Consider the following 25,047-nt stretch of genomic DNA (forward strand, 5'->3'; position numbering starts at 1 on the left):
TCACTGTGATACGATTTTAAAAACTATTAATTTCTGGTAAGACTTGCCTCTTTAAATACATTTTGTAAAAGTATTTTCCCCAAACGTGCCTTTTCTCTGTTCTTTTAGTTAGTGGCAGAACCTCTATTTCAGGCTGACTTGACAGGCACAGGAGTAGGTACAGAACAAAAGATAGCAAACTTTATGGTGGTAGAAAAGTCAATTCGATAAATTCTCTGCATGCTCATTTTTGATAAAGAATTATAGCATGTCATTAAGCACTATCTATATAGTCTGTCTGTCTGTCTGTCTGTCTATCTTTGTGTGATAGGAAATAATAAGATGTCATTGCCCATCAAGTTAAATATGTCAGATTATAGAATAATGCTGGATTAGTGCCAGTAAGAAGAGAGATCCGCATCATGCTAATTCATCGTTTGTTTTAACCATAGTTTGTTGAACGTGCTATAGTGGCCTGGTCCAAACATAACTTTAAGCCATGATTTAGAAACCACAGTGCTGGATTCACACATTAAGTTAAACTAAACTATGGTTTCTAAACCAGCTTAAAACTATGATATTGAAAGAAAGACATATACTTGCCTTGGAAAAATGCCCACTGAATTCAGTAAACCACTGATGAGTACAGTACTGAATTGTATAGCATTTTATGACTTGTTTAATATATTGTACTAAGACTAAATGTGGTTAATTTAGTTTTGGCTTAGTGGATTGTGTGAAGCAATCCAATTGTGGTCTACTACATGATTTTCAAACAGAGCATGGCTTAGATCTAAAGTATGAATCTAGATATTTCGCTTCCCATTAGCAAAATAGTTTGGAATTATGGAAATTTATGTTATCACAATTACTCTTAACTTACGTCAATGGTGGGAGAGTGCCCCATGTAATATTTACTGATTTCAGCATTCGCCTGCTATCTTTCATGATTAACATTCTTCCAGTGGCTTGCATTATACTATAGCATTAAATTAACCAAGATCTTTATCTTGATAAAGACCTGATGTATGTCCTCAAGGGCAGCATCTGATTGGTTAACTGACTGTCCAGAAATTTTTTTTGAACAATTTCACCACTGCCTGGCTGGTATTACTGCATGGATGGCAGGTCAACCTGAGGGCTTTGCAGGATGCAGGCCCTGTTCTGAAGGCCTATATTATATTTGCTGTGCCTTTGTTTTTGCTGTTCTCCAGAGTGAAGAGCTGTAATTGACAGGGAAAGAGAAAAACTCCCACTGCAGTGAAAGTTCTTGATCCTTTTTGGAAAAAGTCCTAATTAAATTTCCTTTTTTTATTTTTAGGGAGCATCTAGGACAGTGTTTCTCAACCTTAGCAACTTTAAGATGCGTGGACATGTTGGCTGGGGAATTCTGGGAGTTGAAATCCACACATCTTAAAGTTGCCAAGATTGAGAAACACTGATCTAGGGAGATCCTTTGAAAGGTGAAGAAGTAGGCATTCTATCAGAGGATATTTAACCTGTTTCTTGTTTGCTGTTTTTCTGTTGGAAAACAGACTATATTTGAAGCCATGCAGCTCATTTTGAGTGCAAGAGAAGACATGATTACAGCTGTCTCCAAGAGTGCCAGTTCCCCAACATTCAAACCAACCCAAGAGCTGGCAATTAGTTTATTAAATCAGGCTGCATGGATCTTCTTAATTACAGCCTTAAGATGGGAACTGTGTTTGGCTCAGACATAAGGAACTCAAGAAGGAAGAGGGACCTTCACAAGAATTCTCTGTCAGATATCAATTAACCTGAAAACAAGCTACCACTAACCCCACTTAACCCAATACCACTTTATTCCAGCTTCACATAGCTGATGGTTGAAGATTGATCGATTGATTTGATTATGTGCCATTGAGTCATTCTCAGCCCCTAGTGACCACATAGATAGATTTTCTCCATGAAATGCTTGAAGGCTGCAGTTGAAAACTTGCTCTCCTGGGTATAAGCTCCCATGGTACTGGATGGGCCTTTTTTCCAATGAAGATGCCCGCAATTATGCTGTAGATTTGCATTATGTTTCTGAAGTGCTATGAAATTTTAGTCATCCATTGTTAGCAGGAATAAAGTTCATTTCCTGTTTCCAATTAGCAATAATCGTGCCTCAGATTAAACTCATTGGCTATGATACTGCCACTGCACAAAGCACATACTAACCTTTATGCTCCCCTACACCCATCTAATGCTCCTAGTCCTCCTTTTAGATTCTTTTAGACTGTTTTTTTATAAATACTTTCTGTTTTAATACATATGTTTTTATATCTTCTAGCTTTTCATAATTCTTTTTAGACTCTGATGTATCTCCTATGCTTTTTCATTGACTGTATCCTACCCTCCTTATGCTTGTCTATGGCTGTAATAAAGATTTGATTTGATTTGATTTGAACATTCATTTCCTTTAAGTGCTATGAGGAAAAAAAGTTGCATTAAACCATATACATTCCCACACTTTCTGTTCAGAGAAAAACTGCCCTCCATACTGTTTTCTTAGGAAAGTAGTACCCCAGCTCTGTAATAACAGAAGGAAGCTCAGGGGAAAACATTAAGGCTGAACGTTGATAAGGAAAAATTATATGGAGGTTTGTGGATTACTCATATCTCCTCATGTTCATCAGTTTTCAGAGCCAGGTTTATGTCAGGCTGAGCTGGGAAGAAATGAGGATGGTGAGATCTGGCTAATGTGAAAGATTTCATTCTGATTATTTGTTTGAGGTTTATTCACGTTTAATGCTTAGATCTCGTAAGTCCTTTTAGTCTTAAGTCAACCATTGTATAGAGAAAGTTCTGCTATGTTTTCTGTGGCTCACTCCCAGATTTTTAACTTGAATAAAGTAATTTAGGAACAAGAAAGTGGGAGGTGGGGTTACTTGAGAACCAAAATATGTATTCTGTTGATGCAGTCTTAGCTGTATATACTCAGAAATAAGTTTTGCTGTGTTTATTACTAAGTACTGTGCAGGCTTTCTGCATACATTTTTTTGGCAAAGAGACCATGTGAGAGTGTTGCCAATAAAAATACAAGATGCAAACGAGACATGTACAGAGAACTACAATGTCTGAACTGCTCCATAAAGGCATCATATGTGTTTAGTTTTCAAGGCTACTGCCTTGATCTGAAATAATGTGGTACAATATCAGGGCATGCCAACAGGATGGGTAACATAATTAGCAATTATGTTAATTGTTGACAAAATGCTTGCAACCAGTTTATGAATGTTAAAAATATTTTAAATATATAGAAGTGTTTGAAAGAACACATTAAACTACAGTTGCTTAGCGGTATTTATTGAAATAAGCAGCAATTAGCTGGGCTCACACCACATGCTAAGCCTTAAACTGTAGTTTACAAACCACAGTGGCTGATTCCACACAACATTTTTAACTCAAAACCAGACAAATTAGATTATGGCTTAATATAATGTTTGAACCCAGTCGTAATATCCTTCAGGGACAAACTCTGGACAGGCTAGAAAGTGTGGTCTAGTGGTTAATGGGTTGGATTATGATTGTGATAAAATTCAGGTTCAAGTTCTCCCTTACCACTGGAAACTCACTGGATAACTTTGGACCAGTCATACTCCCTTAGCTTATCATACCCCCCATAAGCTGGAATTCCTGGAGAAAAGAAAACACAATTCTTCCTAAATCAATGAGGCAAGAATGTCACTAAGTAATAGGACGTTTAAGCTAATTTAAAATTTGTTACATTCAGTATGCGCTCAAGTGTGGTGTAGTGGTTAAAGTGCTAAACTAGAGTGGGGAAACCCAGATCCTAGTCTTCGCTTAGACCTGGTACTGGCTGAGGGATTTGGGCCAGTCACTCTTTCTCAGCCTGGGAAGTTGAAAAACATCAGTCTACCCAACCCAGACTGGAGCAATGTGTAATGATTGCCCTACTCAAATAAAATGCTCAGACTCCAACTCGAAGTTTAAGGTCTGGTTTTATTTAGAATAAGGTGCAAACAGAGAGAAAGCTGAAAATGAGAAAAGCATGCCTAAACTCAAACTAAATAGCTCCATTTCCAACAACAACCCCCCGCCCCTGCATACAGAACAATCCCACATTCCCAGGTGCTCCTAACGAGCTCTGCTGATCGACGGGCAAAAAGACCTTGACATTTAAGAGATACATTCTTAACACATTCCTTCCAGGCACAGCCCTACACATCTCCCCGTACAAGGTTTATCAGCAGCACCCTCCCAGCCAGGAACACGCATCAACACTCTGGCATGCGAACCGTTACGATGGAGCGAACATTGCAACAGTGACCATGACATACCACCCCCCTTACAGAAATCATGCAGAAGGTTTAGAAGGGTAGGCAACATGAAAAGCGCGGATCAAATCAGGCGCCAGGACATCGCGCGCAGCGACCCATTCAGGATGGGGAAAATGCTTCCAGCGAACGAAATATTGAAGAGACCCCCGAAGCCTGCAAGAGTCGAGAATCTCCTTGACCTCGAAGTGCTGCTGGCCATCAATCATGACAGGCGGAGGGGGAGGAGGCTGTGGATGCCAATGAGAGGAGTCATGGGCAGGCTTGAGCAAGCTGCAGTGAAAAACAGGGTGCAAACGCTTCAAATTATGAGGCAGATCCAAACGGACAGTGACAGGATTCACAACAGCAGTAACAGGAAAGGGACCAATGAACTTAGGGGCCAGTTTCTTGGAAGGCTGAGGAGACTTGATAAATCTGGTAGAGAGATAGACCAAGTCCCCCACGCGGAAAGACGGCTGTTGGCACCGATGCCTGTCAGCATGGAGCTTATAGGAAGCCTGAGCATCCTTGAGAGCAGTCTTGATGACAGGCCATGAATCAGCAAGCTTAGAACCCCAATCACAGGCAGCCACAGCCGGGGCAGGAGGTTGGGGAAACTCAGGGATGGGAACAAAATCCCGACCCAAAACAACCCGAAAGGGGGTTTGACCAGTGCTCTGGTGTACAGCATTATTGTAAGTGACCTCAGCAAAAGGGAGCAAATCAACCCAGTCATCCTGGTGATAACTGATGTAAGATCGAAGAAATTGTTCCAGGGTGGCATTAAGGACCTCAGTAGATCCATCAGTCTGGGGATGCCAAGAGGTTGACAATGCCTGTTCAGTGCCAATGAGCTTCAAAAAAGCCCGCCAAAAGTGTGAGGTAAATTGTGTGCCCCTATAGGTCACCAAACGAGAGGGGCAGCCGTGGGGGCGGTACACGTGTACCAAAAAGAGTTTTGCCAGCTGCTGCACTGATGGAATGGATGCACAGGGAACAAAATGGGCCTTCTTAGAAAAATAGTCCTTGACCACCCAAATGACAGTTTTCTTTTGATTGGGGGGCAAGTCAACAATAAAATCCATGGAGATTTCTTCCCAAGGGCGAGAAGGGTCAGCCACAGGCTGCAAAAGCCCCTGGGGTTTACCTGATGGTCGCTTAGACATAGCACAGACAGGGCAGGAAGCGATGTAAGCCTTGACATCCTTTCTCAAGGAGGGTCACCAAAACTGTCGCCGAACCAAATGGAGGGATTTGAGAAACCCAAAATGACCAGCTTGCTTGCTATCATGAGAACGGGCAAGTATTGTAGCTCGTTGAGAGTCAGGCACGTATAAACGCACCCCCACCCAAGCCAGACCGTGCTCAAGCGAAACCTTGTCAGGGTTAGCAAGAAACCAGATTTCCGGATCAGATTTCAAAGCGGAGACAAAATTTGCCCGCAACCCACCAGGCATCTGCGGTTGCCTGCGGGCACAAGAGCGCTGCACCGGAACCGTTTGTGAGGGGAGAGGAGGCTGCCCCCGAGCGCGGCTCCGGGTGACAGCGACCAAACCTAATTGTGGCTCTGTTAGCACAGTCCCAATAACATTGGAGATAGGCTCCGCATCCTGTGGCAATAGGGAGAGTGCATCAGCCAAAAAATTCTTTTTCCCCGGGATAAACTTAAGTTGGAAATTAAAATGGCTAAAAAACTGAGCCCAGCATATCTGCTTTGGGCTGAGACGGCGTGCGGAGCGCCTCTAGGTTGCGGTGATCCGTCCAAACCTCAAAAGGGCAAGTATCCCCTTCCAAAAGGTGACGCCAAGCCTCCAACGCAGCTTTAACCGCAAAAGCCTCCTTTTCCCAAATATGTCAACGCCTCTCCATTTCAGAAAACTTATGGGAGAGATAGGCACAAGGCTTTAAAAGTCCTGCAGAATCTCTTTGCAATAAAATAGCCCTGATAGAAAAATCAGAAGCATCAACCTGAACAACAAAAGGCCGCTCAGGGTCAGGGTGGGATAAAATGGGCTCCGCTGTAAAAAGGGGTTTTAACTGATCAAAGGCAGCCTGACAGGCAGGAGTCCAATTGAGCACAGCCCCCGGGTTTTTTACTTTACGGGTCTCCCCGACCCCTTTGGTGTGCAACAAATCAGTCAGGGGCAGAGCAATCTCCACGAACCCCTGGACAAAGGATCTGTAAAAATTAGTGAACCCCAAAAAACTTTGAAGTTGGCAATGGGTGCGCGGGCACTCCCAGTTGAGAACCACCTGAACCTTCACAGGATCCATTTCAATGCCTTGGTCAGAAACCCTGTAGCCCAAGTAATCTAAGCGAGACTTATGGAATTCACACATAGAAAGTTTAGCGTAAAGCTTAGCTTTCCTGAGCTTGGTGAGAACCTGTGTAAGGAGCTTTTCGTGCTCCTTCTCAGTTTTGGTATAGATAAGAATATCATCCAAATAAACCAAACCCCCCTTAAACAAATGTTCATGTAACACCTCATTGATCAGCTGCATGAAAACCCCTGGGGCACCTGCTAGGCCAAAAGGAAGAACCTTATATTGAAATGAACCTAAGGGACAATTAAAAGCCGTTTTCCATTCATCCCCCTCCCGGATGCGAATGCGATAGTATGCCTCGCGAAGGTCAAGCTTGGAAAAAATCCAACCAGTGGACAAATGAGCTAGCATGTCTTTTACAAGAGGCAGAGGGTATTTGTTCGAAAGTGAGGCGGAATTTAACCCATGATAGTCCGTGCACAGTCTTAGGGTGCCATCCTTTTTCTCACGAAATAAAACGGGGGCCCCAACCGGGGAGTTTGCCGGTTCAATGAAACCTCTAGCCAGGTTTTTATCAATGAACTCCCGTAATGCCTCTAGTTCCTTCTTGGTCATAGGATAAATCTTCGACTTGGGCAAGGGAACGTCTGGAAGAAGCTCAATGGCACAGTCAGTCTTGCGATGGGGGGTAACTGGTCAGCCTCTTCCTCCCCGAAGACGTCAGCAAAGTCAGAGTACCTTGCCGGCAGTCCCTCCATGGGGAGAGTGGGAGCTCGAGTGTCGACAATTTCAGCCCTCCCCGCAGCCAAAGTGAGGGATCTCCCCACAACGGGAGCCTGGTAGAACCCATCCTCAAACATTAGAGTACGGGTTTTCCAATTAATGTATGGGTTGTGCCCAGTTAGCCAGGGAATCCCCAAAACAACCAAAGGATTGCCCACTGGGGTAACTATGAACTGGATCAGTTCGATGTGCATGCCCATATGCAACGTAACCTCCCCAGTAAACTGGGTGGCCGGACCCCCTCCCGCCGTGGAACCATCGAGCTGCTGAAAAACCAGCGGTTTTGGGAGAGGGAAGCAGGGCAAGTCCAAAGCAGTGACCAGGTCGGGATGGATTAAACATCTGGAACACCCTGAATCGACCAAAGCCCAGATGTCGATGGTCTTAGATTGCCAGGCCAACTGGATCTTTACAGCTAGGATGGGGCAATCAGCACTCACCATGTTGGTATCGCGCCCATTCTCCACCACCTGCCCAGTGGTGCTGTTTAAGGCAGGTGGAAGGCGTTTCCCGCCAGCTGCTCCAGTGCGGCCAAAGCGTCTCCTGTAAAATATACATCATCCTCTTCATCCGCGGTTGCCAACGCTCCCATCAGCCGGAGAGGAGGGTTAGGTGCCTTTTGTGGTATCTTATGGGTTGGTTTAGAGGGGCGATCTGCCATCTTAGCTTTTTGACATTCTGCTGTGCGGTGACCCGGTTTGCCACACTTGATGCACTGGCCCCGGGCGAAACGGCATTGCCTTTCCTCAGCCCAGCTGGAGTCAGACTGCATCCTCGGCCCCTTCCCACTGGAAGGCTGCTTGTCTCCCTTCGTAGCTTGCGTAAGGTGCGCTGGGCACGTTCAGCCTTCCCGGCCAGACAAATCCAATCATGCAGTGAGTCTGGATCGTCTCTGCACAGCACCCACCGCAACACCTCCCGATTGAGGCCATCCTTAAATCTGTCGATCACGGTAGCCTCTGACCATTTGGGAACTTTTCCTGCTAAAACTTTGAATTCTAGGGCATAATCAGCCACGAACTTTTGTCCCTGAACCAGTTCCTTTAGGGCATCCTTAGTCCTTTCCTTAGCAAGGGGATCCTCAAAGTACCATTTCAAAGCGGCTAGAAAGGTATTGAAGGCAGCCAGCACTGGGGCTCTGGATTCGGATAACTGTACATACCAGTCAGCAGCTCTGCCCTTCAGTTTTGTGGCAATGGCCATGATTTTAGCCCCTTCTGAGGTAAAACAATGTCCATATTGTTGCATATAATTCATCGCGTTGGTAAGGAAGAATGACAAGTTTGTGGGGTCGCCATCAAACTTCACTGAAAAGTCCTTAGCTACCCTGCCGCTTGGAGGCACCCGAACTGGTGGACGAGCCGAGGTAACTACCACCGGAGTGGAACCACGGAGAGCCGGAGAAAAGTCCCGTGGCCAGCCCTTCCCCTTGGAGCCGGTGATGGAGTTGGTGGAATGCTGGGACCCCCTGCTGCCCCCGGACCAGTAACGACCTTTACCAGGTCACTCACTGCGGTTGAAAGGGAGCGTAGCATGTACTCCATGGATTCGATTTTGGACTCAAGGACTCTGATCCTATCCGGTGTGGTGGAGTCCTCCAGCCCCGGCACTTCAGGTTGCTGACTCCCTGACACTTTTGTGGACTCTCTTTCAGGAGTCTGTGGGCATCGTAGTTTCCATGTGGTGTGAGATGTCCCCGGCCAGGGGTCTGCCAGGGCATCCCACAGGAACTGTTGGTGTTCAGCAAGCCCATCATCCATCAGTTCCCTCTCCTCCGGGCTGGAGCTTGGATCTCTAGAATGGGGTGCGGGGTGGGATGGGAGGGGGCTCAAGTCCCTGCTCGGGAACGCCGTCTCCAAGAGCTGTCTGGTCGCCTCGCCAAACCCCGTTGACTCCTTCCCCAATTCTGCCATCGCTAACTTCTTCTCTCTCAAGAAAATTTCTTGGTAGAGACTAGCAAGGTTTGTTCATGGAATGATTCTCAGCTTTATGTAACGATTGCCCTACTCAAATAAAATGCTCAGACTCCAACTCGAAGTTTAAGGTCTGGTTTTATTTAGAATAAGGTGCAAACAGAGAGAAAGCTGAGAATGAGAAAAGCATGCCTAAACTCAAACTAAATAGCTCCGTTTCCAACAACAACCCCCCCCCTTTGCATACAGAACAATCCCACATTCCCAGGTGCTCCTAACGAGCTCTGCTGATCGACGGGCAAAAAGACCTTGACATTTAAGAGATAACCCAAACACATTCCTTCCTGGCACAGCTCCACACATCTCCCCGTACAAGGTTTATCAGCAGCACCCTCCCAGCCTGGAACACGCATCAACACTCTGGCATGCGAACCGTTACGATGGAGCAAACATTGCAACGGTGGTCATGACATGTGGTACATTAGGATCCACAACCTTCAGTGAATGAGGCCTTCATCCTGCAGTGGATTGACTCATAATCACATATTCAATATATAACTCCATGAACAGTCAACTCTAGAGACTAGATGTATGTTTCCTACCTCTCCTGGTATCAGCCTTACCAGATAGACCAGACAGGAAACACAACCTGATAAACCAATTCTACCTTATTGCAAAAGCTACATTAACAGAATCTTGCAAGTCTGAAAGTACCATTCTTCTGCCGTCTCCTTTGCAGCCCGAGAAACTAGGGATGGCCTCTTCTGAGCCTCTTGCTTTGCCCACTATACAGCTGGGGGCTATGCTGTCTCTTATCTGACCGTTCCCTAGGCACCATCTCTTCGCCCGGTCTCCCAAGGTCTTTCTCACATACCATTACACCTGGAAATTACTGTATGTAGAATTCAGACAGTCAAGCTTGTAATACCAACATCTTTCAAACTCCTTGCTCCCCCCCCAGCTTTTTTTTTTTTTTTGCTTTAGGTAAGTAGAAAGGTTTATGAGGTTGAGTCCATGCAAATGCTTCCTCCTATCTATCAAACAGAAAACCTGGTGAAGGAGATGATTTGGAAAAATGCTTTTAAATATAGGAAACAATGGAAGCAATAGGTTGCACTCTGTTATGCTTACATAAAAAGCCATAGAGCCCATGGACAACACAACAAGAGCAAAAATACACATCACTTGCTGTTGTCTTGAGGTTTCATACTAGTGTCATGCATGATGCACACCTTTTGCATTTGTTAACTGAGAGTTCAACAGCATAGCAGTATTATCTGCATATGTACAATATATAATTTCACTTTTGGCCACCTATCTGTTAAAAACAACAATGCAGAAAGAACAGAGAAGACAATATTATACTACAACCTATTAATTCTTAAATACAGCAGTAAACTTAATTACCAGGCAGACAGCAATATGTACTTAAGTAACTCCCCTCTTTTGCTCCGTTTACTGCCAGGCATGACAGTAAGGATGGAACCTGTGCCTGCTGCTGGACTGATTAATTCACTCTCCAAGTCTTCATGATTTGTTGGATTAAAAAAAAAGTCAACTGGGATGTTGGAATACTCAAAACAATAAGGTATGAAGCCTTTTAACATGAATTTGGAATAAAGTATTAGAACACATGATGTTTTCTTCCAAACCCAGAATAGTTAACAAGACAACTTTAAGCTTGTAATTTATTTTATTTTACTTTATTTATTAAACAGATTTATAAGTCACACATGGAGAGTAACAATTTGCACAGTAATTTCCACAACTCTGGAAGTGTCAGATTCCTGTTCTCACAAATGTATATGGATTAATTGCAATGGAAATTTGAAATTCAGTTGAAGATGAATGAAGGGCTGAGGGCTTCATGTTGTCTTCCCTGGCTATATATGGTTACCTAGTTTGTTCTCTTCCCTGAAAAAGTACATGCCATAAAAATGCACAGTAACCCTTCTTTTATGTGTTATATTATTGCATGATACTTTATACATGGACTTCACCAGATGGACAACACCGAAATCAGATTAACTACATCCTTTGCAGCCAAAGGTGGCGGATATCTATACAGTCAGTAAAAACAAGACCCGGAGCTGACTGTAGTTCAGATCACGAACTTCTTCTTGCACAATTTAGGATCAGACTAAAGAGATAAGGGAAGACCCACAGATCAGCTAGATATGAGCTCACTAATATTCCTAAGGAATATGCAGTGGAGGTGAAGAAACGATTTAAGGGACTGGACTTAGTAGATAGGATCCCGGAAGAACTATGGACAGAAGTTCGCAACATTGTTCAGGAGGTGGCAACAAAATACATCCCAAAGAAAGAGAAAACCAAGAAGGCAAAATGGCTGTCTGCTGAGACACTAGAAGTAGCCCAAGAAAGAAGGAAAGCAAAAGGCAACAGTGATAGGGGGAGATATGCCCAATTAAATGCAAAATTCCAGAAGTTAGCCAGAAGAGATAAGGGATTATTTTTAAACAAGCAATGCATGGAAGTGGAAGTGGAAGAAGACAATAGAATAGGAAGGACAAGAGACCTCTTCCAGAAAATTAGAAACATCGGAGGTAAATTCCAGGCCAAAATGGGTATGATCAAAAACAAAGATGGCAAAGACCTAACAGAAGAAGAAGAGATCACGAAAAGGTGGCAAGAATATACAGAAGACCTGTATAGGAAGGATAACAATATCGGGGATAGCTTTGATGGTGTGGTCAGTGAGCTAGAGCCAGACATCCTGAAGAGTGAGGTTGAGTGGGCCTTAAGAAGCATTGCTAAGAACAAGGCAGCAGGAGACGACAGCATCCCAGCTGAACTGTTCAAAATCTTGCAAGATGATGCTGTCAAGGTAATGCATGTTATATGCCAGCAAATTTGGAAAACACAAGAATGGCCAACTGGAAAAGATCAATTTATATCCCCATACCAAAAAAGGGAAACACTAAAAAATGTTCAAACTATTGAACAGTGGCACTCATCTCACATGCCAGTAAGGTAATGCTCAAGATCCTGCAAGGTAGACTTCAGCAATTCATGGAGCGAGAATTGCCAGATGTACAAGCTGGGTTTAGAAAAGACAGAGGAACTAGGGACCAAATTGCCAATATCCGCTGGATAATGGAAAAGCCAGGGAGTTTCAGAAAAACATCTATTTCTGTTTTATTGACTATTCTAAAGCCTTTGACTGTGTGGACCATAACAAACTGTGGCAAGTTCTTAGTGGTATGGGGATACCAAGTCATCTTGTCTGCCTCCTGAGGAATCTGTATAACTACCAAGTAGCAACAGTAAGAACAGACCACAAAACAATGGACTGGTTTAAGATTGGGAAAGGAGTACGGCAGGGCTGTATACTCTCACCCTACCTATTCAACTTGTACACAGAACACATCATGCAACATGCTTGGCTTGAGGAATCCAAGGCTGGAGTTAAAATCTCTGGAAGAAACATTAACAATCTCAGATATGCAGATGATACCACTTCGATGGCTGAAAGCGAAGAGGTACTGAGGAGCCTTATGATGACGGTGAAAGAAGAAAGTGCAAAAGCTGGCTTGCAGCTAAACCTCAAAAAAACCAAGATTATGGCAACCAGCTTGATTGGTAACTGGCAAATAGAGGGAGAAAATGTAGAAACAGTGAAAGACTTTGTATTTCTAGGTGTGAAGATTACTGCAGATGCTGACTGCAGTCAGGAAATCAGAAGATGCTTAATCCTTGGGAGAAGAGCAATGACAAATCTCGATAAAATAGTTAAGAGCAGAGACATCACACTGACAACAAAGGTCTGCATAGTTAAAGCAATGGTGTTCCCTGTAGTAACATATGGCTGCGAGAGCTGGACCATAAGGAAGGCTGAGAGAAGGAAGATCGATGCTTTTGAACTGTGGTGTTGGAGGAAAATTCTGAGAGTGCCTTGGACTGCAAGAAGATCAAACCAGTCCATCCTCCAGGAAATAAAGCCAGACTGCTCACTTGAGGGAATGGTATTAAAGGCAAAACTGAAATACTTTGGCCACATAATGAGAAGACAGGACACCCTGGAGAAGATGCTGATACTAGGGAGAGTGGAGGGCAAAAGGAAGAGGGGCCGACCAAGGGCAAGGTGGATGGATGATATTCTAGAGGTGATGGATTCGTCCCTGGGGTAGCTGGGGGTTATGACCGACAGGAAGCTCTGGGGTGGGCTGGTCCATGAAGTCACGAAGAGTCGGAAGCGACTAAACGAATAAACAACAACTGTTATCTTAAGAGACAGTCTTTTATTTATCTCAGGAGAAACAGTCTTGTTGATTTGAATAGCATTGGCACATTTGTTTGTTGCATTTTAGCTTCAAGGAGCTAAAAAATCCCCAAATGGTCTCCATATTACATGCACTTGCTTAGTTTTGGGCAAGGCCACTTTGGCATTTGCTTTTGGATGAGCTTCTCCTAATTGGTCACCCTCTAGACAAGTGGAGAACATAACTCCCAGCATTCTAAATCAGCATGGTCAACAGGAATTCTGGGAGATGCATTGCAACACACTGGGAAAGTATCACATGAGGAAAGCTGCTTAAAATCTTGTCCTGGGCACTGAACTACTACAAGCAGTTATCTCTAATAAAGGCAGAAGACTAAAGCAACTAAAAGTGGAGGAAGGGAGGAAGTACCTTGTGAATAAGAGCAATAAAAATGTAAGAATAATGTAAGTCATTGCCATTCCCTTTTTACCTGCTCACTGAGTTATATGTAGGAGTAAATAGTAATAAATAGTGATAAGGGGACGCGGTGGCGCTGCGGGTTAAACCGCTGAGCTGCTGAGCTTGCTGATCGGTTCAAATCCGCGTGACGGGGTGAGTTCCCGTTGCTAGTCCCAGCTCCTGCCAACCTAGCAGTTCGAAAACATGCAAATGTGAGTAGATTAATAGGTACCGCTTCGGTGGGCAGGTAACGGCATTCCGTTTAGTCATGCCGGCCACATGACCACGGAAGTGTCTACGGACAAACGCCGGCTCTTCGGCTTGAAACGGAGATGAGCACTGCCCCCTAGAGTCGGACACGACTGGACTTAATGTCAAGGGAAACCTTTACCTTTACTAAATAGTGATACATTAAGACTGAATTCACTTTATTTTGACTCCTGAGGTTCATATTTGCTTTAATTCTGGGACTCTGTTCAACAATGTAATCTTCAATACCTATGTGTCACTAAATTTGTTTATGAATAAGAGAGAATCTAGTGAGATAATGAAAACAGCTGTGTTGGTGAAATGTATCTGTTTAGTATTTAGTATTGTTTACATGCTATCAAGTCAGTATTAACTCTTAGCAACCACACAGACCGATTTTGTCCATGACAATCCATCCCTAACCTGGTCTTTCAGGTCTTCCAACGTTGACCTCATTGCCACTGTAACTGAGTCCATTCACCTTGCTGCTGGTCATCTTCTCTTTTCTTTCACCTTTCCCAGCATTAGAGCCTTTCCTGGAGAGCTAGGCCTTCGCATACTGTATCTTTTTAGTATTAATCACTCTCATTCAGCCCTAGGAAGGAGGCAATGGCAAACCACTTCTGAAAAATCTCGTCAAGAAAACTGCCTGGAAGACTTGTCCAGGCAGTCTCTGAGAACTGTACACGATTGAACAGATTAAAAAAACGTTTTTGCAGTTGAAAGCTTGCTGTCATGATATTAAAATGGTACTCTGAGGATGCAAAGCTTGCCTGTCTGCATAACGTAACAAATCTAATGTCATTCTGGTTCTTCAGACTCAAATGGATAATAAGATTATTAGATTATGCTGAACATAAGTTTTTTGAGGGTTGCGGGACTTTGTAGCTTCTAATCCTATATGCATAGTGATAAGGGGTAATCAGGACTGAACCTAGCAAAACCTATTTCAGGGTAATTATGCAAAAAATCCAAGTCTACGCAGGCCAATTTTATTCATGTCTATTCAGAGTTCAGTGCTCCAGGTAAATGAGCTTAGGTTTATAAGACTTAATTAATGAAAAGGTTCAAGTAACGGCAGAAAATAAGGGATTGTTCTAGCTCAGGATGAGAAGCACTTAAGACACTACTTACAAACTCTTGTCAGTTACCATTATATTAGAGCTAACAAGTACAAGCTGGGTGAAAATGTTGCCATATAGAGCACTACTATGTAGAATTCCAGCCACACCATTTGACAACCAGTTATTTTCCCTCTTCTATCCCAATATATAGTCTGCCAAGAAAACGTCGCAAAAGCAGCATCCCCCAAAGGGTCAGACATGACTCGGTGCTTGTACAGGGGACCTTTCACCTTTCATATCATCCCAGTTATATGGCATAACTAGCAACCTGGTGTTTTTCATTTCTTTTTAAATCAGGAGATGTGTGCCAGAGGTGAGTTTGGCCACAGCTAAACATAAGTGACCTTCCCCCCATGCAGACATGCAGCTTCTGATGTGTTTGCTCAAAATCAACCCCATATCAATTTTCCAAATACCCTTCAGTACAGGGAAAATAGTGTTTAAAGCATGAAACACTATATGTGAAACAAATGAAAGAGAAATTAAATTTTAATTGCTGTCCAAGAGATAAAAGGAATATCTGAAGATTTATGATATTCCTCCCCAGCAATGAAACATTATTTTAAAATCCCAGCGTCAGTGGTGACTATTTTAAAGTGATGGCTATTTTAAAGTGGTGGCTATTTTAAAGCTTTTTTTTTTAACCAAAATTTATCTATTTTATCTATTTAAATTTGAGGCATGAGGGATCAGCCTTTAGACCCTTGACACATGGAGCCTAGTAGATCCCGATTTACTGCTTTGTCCAAGAGTCAGGCCAGATTTTTGTCCAGTTCTTTCTGGAGATACAGTGAATATCTTGACCAAAGCGCAGAGCCTGTGAGGCTTTGAATGAGATTAAACAGGCAGAAGTTGAACCCAGCAATAGTGAGATGCTGTTGGTTCCCTGGGTTCTTTGACCACCCAGGTCTTGATTTTTGATTGGGTGGCACAGCCTCTGCAACTTGGGAATGGTTCTAGAATCATGACTACTGTGGGATAGACAGCCTTTGCCCAGCTGGTGCACCAGTTGCAGCCCTACCTGGATCATGAGAATCTTGCAATCATAACTTACACCCTCATCCCCACCTAAGTGGACTACTGAAATGTGTTTTACATGAGGCTGCCTTTGAAGACCATCCAGAAGCTTCATTTGGTCCAATATTTGACAGCTGGCTGCTGGCTGGCACACATCCATGCACCAAGCCCTGCATTCGTTCCCTACAGTATTTGCTTCTGGGTGCAATTTAAAGTGTTGTTTTTGACCACGAAAGCCTTGGCATTGTATCTGCAAGACTACTACCTCCAACTGGTTTTAACCCACCCAATCCATAAAGTGAGGGAGGGAGGATCTTTCACTTTGAAATAACCTCTCCTGGGAATTTGAACTATCCCTACAGTGTTGGGTTTCCATAGCTATTAAAAATTGAGCTTTTCGGGGGAAGCCTTTGACACATGGGCTAACATTATAGGTTACATTATCTGTTACTGTGTATGTTAGATTTCTTATATTATTTGGTTTTATTGTACAAAAGTTTGTATAGTTTGTATTGATGGATGTTGTCAACTGCTGAGAGTTTCTGTGATTGCAGCAACAATAAATTATTAAATAATACTAGAAAATGAACCTAGTATAAATATTTGCATGCAGAGTAGATGCTCTGCCACTGTGTGACAACACTGATTCCCCATCCCAGTTTCTCACCCAAGTGAATTTAATTACATTTTTGCAAAATGTGGGCGTTTCCCAAGTTTGCTTATATTTCTCTCTTGCGAAAAGAGAAGCATTTGGCAATACAGTATAAATAGTAGTATTGGAAGCCTAAATCATATAATTAAATGGTCTGACAAGTTAAAAGTACATGTTAACTGTGGCAAAAACATTAGAAAAAGGTAGTATACAATAATGAATTTACCAACAATGGAGCTTGCACTTTAGTGTTACCCTGACTTATTGTTGAATGTGTTATTTCTTTTGTTTTAAATCTGATCTGAATAAGGTCATTCTGACCTAGCCAGGATTTTATTTTCCTTTCACCATGTATGGTAGGTAGTTTGAGTAAAGCAGTTATTACAATCTCTCTCCAAATCTCTAAAAGAGAAGAAAAAATGGAGTTAGGAGATATTATGCAAATGTATGATGCCCCTGACACAGTTTGCTTGTGTGGAATGCTATGACCTTTTAAAGAATATACTGCTTTTTGCATGTGTGTTGGGTGGATTCTTTACTCATCCCACTCAATAGATGCAATAGACTTCAAGTGCAGAATGTATATACGTAAACTTGCTCTGACATCACAATCTGCTTAAAAGATCTTTTGAAGTAGCATGAGATTTTGACCCAGGGGCAGTTAATTTGGATCCCTCAAATATGGCATAATATAATATAATAATATGGAGTAAACTCCAGTCTGTTCCAATCTGGCATCTTCAAAATGTGTGAGAACCAAGTCAGCAAAGTGAAAGGCCCATATCCCCTTGTTGTTGTTGTTTATTCATTTAGTCGCTTCCGACTCTTCGTGACTTCATGGACCAGCCCACGCCAGAGCTTCCTGTTGGTTGTCAACACCCCCAGCTCCCCCAGGGACGAGTCTGTCACCTCTAGAATATCATCCATCCACCTTGCCCTTGGTCGGCCCCTCTTCCTTTTGCCCTCCACTCTCCCTAGTTGATTTTTTCCAGTCTGATGGCCATTCTTGTGTTTTCCAAATTTGCTGGCATATAGCATGCATTACCTTGACAGCATCATCTCGCAAGATTTTGAACAGTTCAGCTGGGATGCGGTCATCTCCTGCTGCCTTGTTATTAGCAATGCTTCTTAAGGTCACTCAACCTCACTCTTCAGGATGTCTGGCTCTAGCTCACTGACCACACCATCAAAGCTATCCCCAATATTGTTATCCTTCCTATACAGGTCTTCTGTATATTCTTGCCACCTTTTCTTGATCTCTTCTTCTTCTGTTAGGTCCTTGCCATCTTTGTTTTTGATCATACCCATTTTGGCCTGGAATTTACCTCCAATGTTTCTAATTTTCTGGAAGAGGTCTCTTGTCCTTCCTATTCTATTTTCTTCTTCCACTTCCACTTCCACTTCCACTTCCACTCATTGCTTGTTTAAAAATAATCCCTTATCTCTTCTGGCTAACCTCTGGAATTTTGCATTTAATTGGGCATATCTCCCCCTATCACTGTTGCCTTTTGCTTTCCTTCTTTCTTGGGCTACTTCTAGTGTCTCAGCAGACAGCCATTTTACCTTCTTGGTTTTCTCTTTCTTTGGGATGTATTTTGTTGCTGCCTCCTGAACAGAAGTTCGTGATTGGAACTACAGTCAGCTCCAGGTCTTGTTTTTACCGACTGTATACATGTCCGCCACCTTTGGCTGCAAAGGATGTAGTCAATCTGATTTCGGTGTTGTCCATCTGGGGAAGTCCATGTACAAAGCCGTCTCTTAGGTTGCTGGAAGAGGGTGTTTGTTATGGACATTGAGTTGTCTTGGCAAAATTCTAGTCATATATTGACATATATTGCTGACATATTGACAGCAAGCTCCATTCTGTCTCTAGCACAGAGAGAATAACTTACAGCTTTTTCACAATTTATACCCAACTAATTCAGAGACAATTTAACAGTAGTATCTTAATTATTTCAGTATGCAAATAAAAGCTTTTTTAAAATTCATTCCATCTCTGCAGCTTTAATTCACGCCTAGCTTTTAATAGCTGTTCGCAGTATTTGTAGTATTTTAGATATTCCTTGAGTAGTATACACTTTGGATGTAGTGCTACTGACAGGATAGAGGTGCAACTGAAATCTGTATTTTCACAGGTTCTTACATTTGGTATTCAAGAGCATGTAAATATAAAACAAGCTAGAATATTCAAGCAAATATAAAACAAACTAGTTTTAAAAGTGCCTCAAGATTTTTTCCAAATTGACAAGGTTACCCAGAGTCTTTCCAGACCACATTCTAGTAAGAAAAGAAATAAAAGAAAGCTTGTGTCATAAAATCAGGAGACTGAGAGTTCCAGTCCTGCCTTAGGCATGAAAGCTGGCTGGGTGACCTTGGGCCAGTCACTCTCTCTCAGCCCAACTCACCTCACAGGGTCGCTGTTGTGGGGAAAATAGGAGGAGGAGGGAGTATTAGGTATGTTCGCCGCCTTGAGTTATTTATTAAATAAATAATAATAAAGGCAGGATATTAAATAAATAAATAAATAAATAAAAACACTACCCAAAAATAGTTTCATCATGACCTTGCCACTTACCTTTCTTGAAAATATTGTCCAGTTCCTTGTTTATTTGAGTTTAGAAAATTAGGGATTGTATTTTAGTCTACACAGGATCTGTGAAAGCACTGCTGTTTAACAGACTAAAACGGAGGTCACACAATCACTTCTGGGAAGAAATAAAAGCAAATGAAATCAGGAACTATTCATTTTCTCCATTTACATGTCATTTACTAATCTGGCACAAAAACCTTTGTCAGTGTTTTGTGAAATAGCATTGGTGAGTCTAAAATACTTTCCATTGACACACATTGATTTTACAAATCAAGCAAACCAAATCAGTTTCTCTACATTAAAAAAATGTGCACAAAGCACTTAAAATGGATAACATTTACAAGTCTAGATTTGCATTTTTAATGACAGTTCTCTTTTTAGAATTCCCCAGTTCAAAGAAATTCAAGTTACCGTCATGTGAAATGCAGATTTGACCCAAGTGTTAAGTTAGACACTTTAGAATGCATTTAAAAGAAAAACCCACAGCCTTTTAAAAAACAATTTTTTCCACACAGGGCTACTGTATTTGAGGGCACGTCAAAAGGATCCTATTGATTTTAGAATGTACAATTTCTAAGTCTTTATTGTGAAGATTAGATCTGCTTTACAAATAAATAATATGGGCTGCAGTCCAACAGATGAGTATGCAACAGTAAATTTCCTGGAATGTTATTTTATTTCTGTGCTTTCAAGTAAGTCTTGACTTTTTACAACTACATGGACAAGTCCCTGCAGTTTTCTTGGTAACATTTTGAAAAGTGTTTTGCCACTGCCTTTCCCCTAGGACTGAGAGGGAGAGAGATGAGCCCAGTCACCCAGGTAGCCTTTCTTCCCAAGGGGCACAGGACACAGTTTTTCCCCATTTCTAGTCCAGTGCCTTAACCACTGGACTAGATGGCTGGCTGGGGAATTCTGGGAGTCTAAGTCCACACATCTTAAAGTTGCCAAGGTTGAGAAACACTGCACTAGAGCAAGCTGGCTCAGGTGGTTTGCTTAATTCTAAGTAAGTACCAGTGTTTCGACTGGCTGACCGTTCAGATAAAGCCCCTTGTTGGTACAATGGATGCACAGAGCCATGCTGTAAACTGATCTCACAAACGAGCCCTGTTGAGTTCAGGAACGCTTATCCTACGAAAGAGGAATGCAACAGGAGTAATCGGTCCTGGTCGATGGACGTTGGAAACGCCTTGCGTTGAATTTACACCTGCATACGGGGCGGGGAGCCGACTAGATTCTCCCCACTTTCGCCCGGAACAGCAGGACGCATCGCCCGTGATCATGCAGAGAAGGCGGCCGGGGGATTTTACAATGCTAATACCCCAGAGATTAGCGCAAAAGAGCTTCAGGATAGTGTTCGCTCAGCTTCTCCGCCTGATCTTCACTTCCTTCCACGGAGGGACGTTTTTCTCTGACCCCTCCCCCCGCCGCCGCCGCATTCTCAATAGGCTTTTCCGCACATCCCCACGGTCCCTGAGGATTTCGCGCTCTCTTTCCCTCGTGCAACGCGCACGGCAGGTCCTTGGGGAATGCAAGAACTGGGGAGACGCAACCACGTCACCGCCGACCGGCCCCCGACCGCCCCAGCAGCGGGCTCCCCTCCCTTCTACCTTCCCTGCTAACCCGCCCACTTTCTTTTTAACAGCCGCCTTTTCTTTCGGCAACTCTCAGGTTACTTGGCTGAGCGCGCGGTCCGATCGCCAGCCCGTTTTTGTTTCCCTCGCGCCCTCCCTCGCCACCCCCGCCTCGCCTTCGGAGCCACCCAGCGCCGGCGATTGGGCAGCCGCGTCTTGACACAGCGCCGCGCCGAGAGGGTCGAGGACGTGTTTCAACAGATGGTTGGGGTTAGCGTGTCAGCGCGTTCGAGTGGGGATTAGGGGAGCCAAGGGCTGCCGAGCCGGAGCTGTGTGGTCTCCTCTTCCCAACTTAAGCAGCCAAGGTGCCTTTTTGTTTTCCGTCGCTTGGGGGGAAAGAGCGGGCGCGGAAGAGGGCGCCTTTTCCCCCCACCGAAAGCAGCAGGCGCTCTCCAGGTAAAGGGGCGAAGAAGCCGTCGAACGAGTCCCCCCTTTCTTTTCCCACCTCCCCCCCCCGTGTCTCCCTCCCCCTCCGGTTTGAATGGGACGCGCGCGTGGTCCACTTGTCAAACCCCGCGGCTCTGGTCGCCTTCTCAGCGCCGCTGCTGTACAGCTAACAGAGGAGAGTGGGCAGCCTGAGATGCCTGCCTGTCCCCGCAGACCAAACACGCTCCGCGATACGGCTCGAGGTCACGCTTCGGAAGGTGTTGATTAAGAAAGTTCCCGCGCCGCGGGCGGGGGCGGGGGAGGGCGGAGGACGCGTGTCTCCCGCGTGCACACGCGCCCCGGTTGCTATCTCCGGTTTCTGAGCTTTCTGATGCGAAAAAAGTTCACTTCGCCACCTGGTCTTGTTATGGGACATCTTCCGACTGCGTGCACGTATTTTTTAGCAATAAGTTATCCCCAGTCATATATTTTTCCGGGGGAAACCCCTTTTTCCGAGAAAGGATAATATAACGGGCTGTTGAAATTGCCAATAGAGCAGCGCGCGTTTGTTCTTCGGCTTCGGGAGGAGGGTGTTCCTCGTGGGAAAGAAGAAAAGAAGTCGGGGGGGTGGGTGCCGGTGTCTTGGCAGAGCTTCCGCGTGGATTTTCCAAGTAAAGGGAGGGAGAGGCAGAAGACAGCAGCCGCCCAGCAGTGTGGAGAAGCTCCCGGCGCAGCTGCGGCAGAGCAGTTGGATATAATTCATACACAGGTCTGTTTGTGAAAGTTTTAGAGTGGCTGAAAACTAAGTAGCATCATCATAACGGATCATTAAAGTCTAGATGTATATATAGATTCTAAGCAGGCCGTGTGAAGTGTTAATCTGAAAGGTTTTTTTTTAAGTGTGGGGGTAAAGAAGAAGCAGAAATCTAATTGGGCATGGATTCCTGGATACCTATAATTCCATTGAGACTCCTTACAATGCAATCCTAGGCTGATTTCTCTCAAGGTGTTCTAATACCTCATCTTGCATTGCCAGCCTCATTAAACCTGCAATTGCATGGCATCTAAGAGGTGGAGGGAGCTACTTGCTTACTTTAGCAGAATTCTCAGCTCTGTTAATTGGGCAGGTTAGAATTACAGTAGGCACTGAATGTGGGACATGTGAACACCAGTGTAGGTGTGAATCTGTTGCTAAATGGTGATTCTAAAAAAGTCTTTCAAAGATGAATGTATATAATTGACAAATTTGATAAATAAAATAATTCCTGCATTTCTTATGACACATGAAATATTGCTTTTTCCCATGAGTACAGAAGAAAGCCCATCACCTCTCTCTGCCTTTATAGGTAGGATTCTCTGTACATGAAATGCAAAAGTTAGTGTACTTTCTGAAATATTATTTGAGCAAGTAGACTATGGGAGATAGGTATGATGACTGTTCTGTGATTCTGGCATTTGACTATCCCAAGTCTCAAAGTACCCATAAAGCTTTTCGAAAGTGAACATTGATATGTCAGCATCCCCTCCCCAATATATTTGGCGGCTTTCATTTTTGGTGCATGCCTCTGCATGAAAACACCCTTAAAATAACCCCTTCAGCTATGTATGTATGTAGTATGTATGTGGGAATTGCTAATTAGTCTGGGAGTTAAATGACTAAAGTGAAGTATTTAGTTTTCCACTCCACTCAAAGATGTGGAAACTTTCCCAGATATTAAGGCTGACAAGAAGACCGCTTGCAAATGTGCAAATGCACCATTCCATGCCACCAATGAGAAATATACAGAAACATAGTAAATTGTTCTCAACCAGCCTAAATCTGATGACAGTTTAGAATTTGATAACCTCACTGTTAAAGCAAGGACAAGAAGGGTGAGATTACCAGCTTGCCATTTGTGTGCTGACACAATGTAACTGCTTCTTGCTTTCTAGCTATATTCCAGGCAACTGAAGTATAACCTGATCTTGTGTCCTTTATTTCAGAGGTGAGTCTTCCTTTTACAGCATGTGCTAAGGCATGGCTTTTAAAAACACATTCTGTTGAAAAAACTGGGTTTGGCTGGGTTTACACAACACACTAGGCTAAAACGTGACTGCCTAGTTTGTGGATCAGTGTGCCTAGTAATCAATCACTGTCTCTGCAGTTAATTTGTCAATCATGGTCTGTTAACTGTGGGGCAGCATATTGTGCAAACACAACCTAAGTCAGAACGCACACTTTATAGCATGTGGTAACTAGGTTTGTACAATGCATAAAGTCCAAACTTAGAACCCACCATGGCATAACACAGTATGCAAATCTAAGCAGTATATGTGATGGTATTTATCTGGTGATGAGTGTGCCAGCGATTGCAACCTTATAATACCCTTCACAAGTTCCAGCAAACCTGGATGCCTGTACTTCTGTTTAATAAGATACAGGAGAAGAAATTGAGCAACAACAAGAAACCATGTTTTCACATTATTGACCTGATGGGACTTCTTTAAGAGAGCGGGAGGGAAAAAGTGCCCTTAAGCTAGTCCAGCTCTTTGTCAAACTGTAATCTAGGGTTCCAGATGGTAAATGTTCAAAGGAATATTTATGGCTACTGCTGCATACCTCTGGTTGACATTTGGTTCCTTCCTGACAGCACTTATGCTGGGCACAAACACATGAAGTTCCCATTAGTAACTTAACAGCTGTAAAACTATTCAGAGAGCTTAAAGGATGCTGCAATATTAGATTATTTGAAGAAAAAGGAAAAATATTCTCAAGTGCTAGGGAGAACCACTTGCGGCTGGCAGAGCTGCCAGTATGCAAAAAGAGCTTCCAATTTCAATTTCTCTTTCTCAGTTTTGAAGTATGATTTTTTTTAATGAAAAGTTGAATATACCAGACAAGTCAAAAGCTTTTATGCTGAATGGCTGAAGTGCCAAATGTGGACAAGAAAAGTGTCAAAACACTGCTAAGCTCATTAAATGGTTTCAGATGAATTAAGAACATAGGAAATTGCTTTATACTGGCTGGGTTCACATAACCCGCTCAGACAAAATGTAGTTTGTTTGTGGCCAAACATGTTGCATGAACTGTGGTGTGAACCTAACCAATAGTGGTTTACTTAGTAAACCAAGGCATAGCATATTGGAGGCTAGCACAGGCTCAGTGTTGGCATGTTTTAGAGAGAATCTTTTCCTACTCCTATGAGGTGCCAAAGATTGAGCTTTTGTGTGCAAAGTGGGTACTCAGCTACTGAGCTGCAGCACATTGGTTTTTCTAGATTAACAGGAAGCTTTATACTTAGTCAGATCATAGCCCATCTAGCACAGCACTGAGAAGTAGAAGTTCTCCAGACTTTATGAGGTTTTCTTTCCTCCTCAACACTAAATAGATATAGCTGGTGCTGGTGCTGTGAAGACAAATTTCTTGGACTGAGGAATGATGGGATATGAATAATGGAGTGATCACAGACATGTTTGGGAAGAGTTGAATTGAACGAATACAAGCTTTTATTGCTTGCCTAGAATTTACAT

At 43.3% G+C, this 25,047-nt stretch overlaps 1 protein-coding gene and 1 pseudogene across 4 annotated transcripts in view; one reads left to right on the plus strand and one right to left on the minus strand.

The window, feature by feature from the left end:
* Positions 1–2,025: 2,025 nt before the first annotated feature.
* Positions 2,026–2,154, minus strand: LOC134495084 (U4 spliceosomal RNA; annotated as a pseudogene).
* A 19,131-nt stretch (positions 2,155–21,285) lies between these two features.
* Positions 21,286–25,047, plus strand: part of SULF1 (sulfatase 1) — a 123,171-nt gene continuing 119,409 nt past the window's right edge. For 3 of the 4 annotated variants that reach the window (XR_010067657.1, XM_063299366.1, XM_063299364.1), the window contains exon 1: positions 21,286–21,567. The gene's annotated coding sequence lies outside the window, so the exon portion shown is untranslated. The remainder of the gene's footprint in view (positions 21,568–25,047) is intronic. The other variant, XM_063299367.1, reaches the window with a different exon arrangement.

This window comes from Candoia aspera, chromosome 3, assembly GCF_035149785.1.
Source record: "Candoia aspera isolate rCanAsp1 chromosome 3, rCanAsp1.hap2, whole genome shotgun sequence".
NCBI lineage: Eukaryota > Metazoa > Chordata > Lepidosauria > Squamata > Boidae > Candoia > Candoia aspera.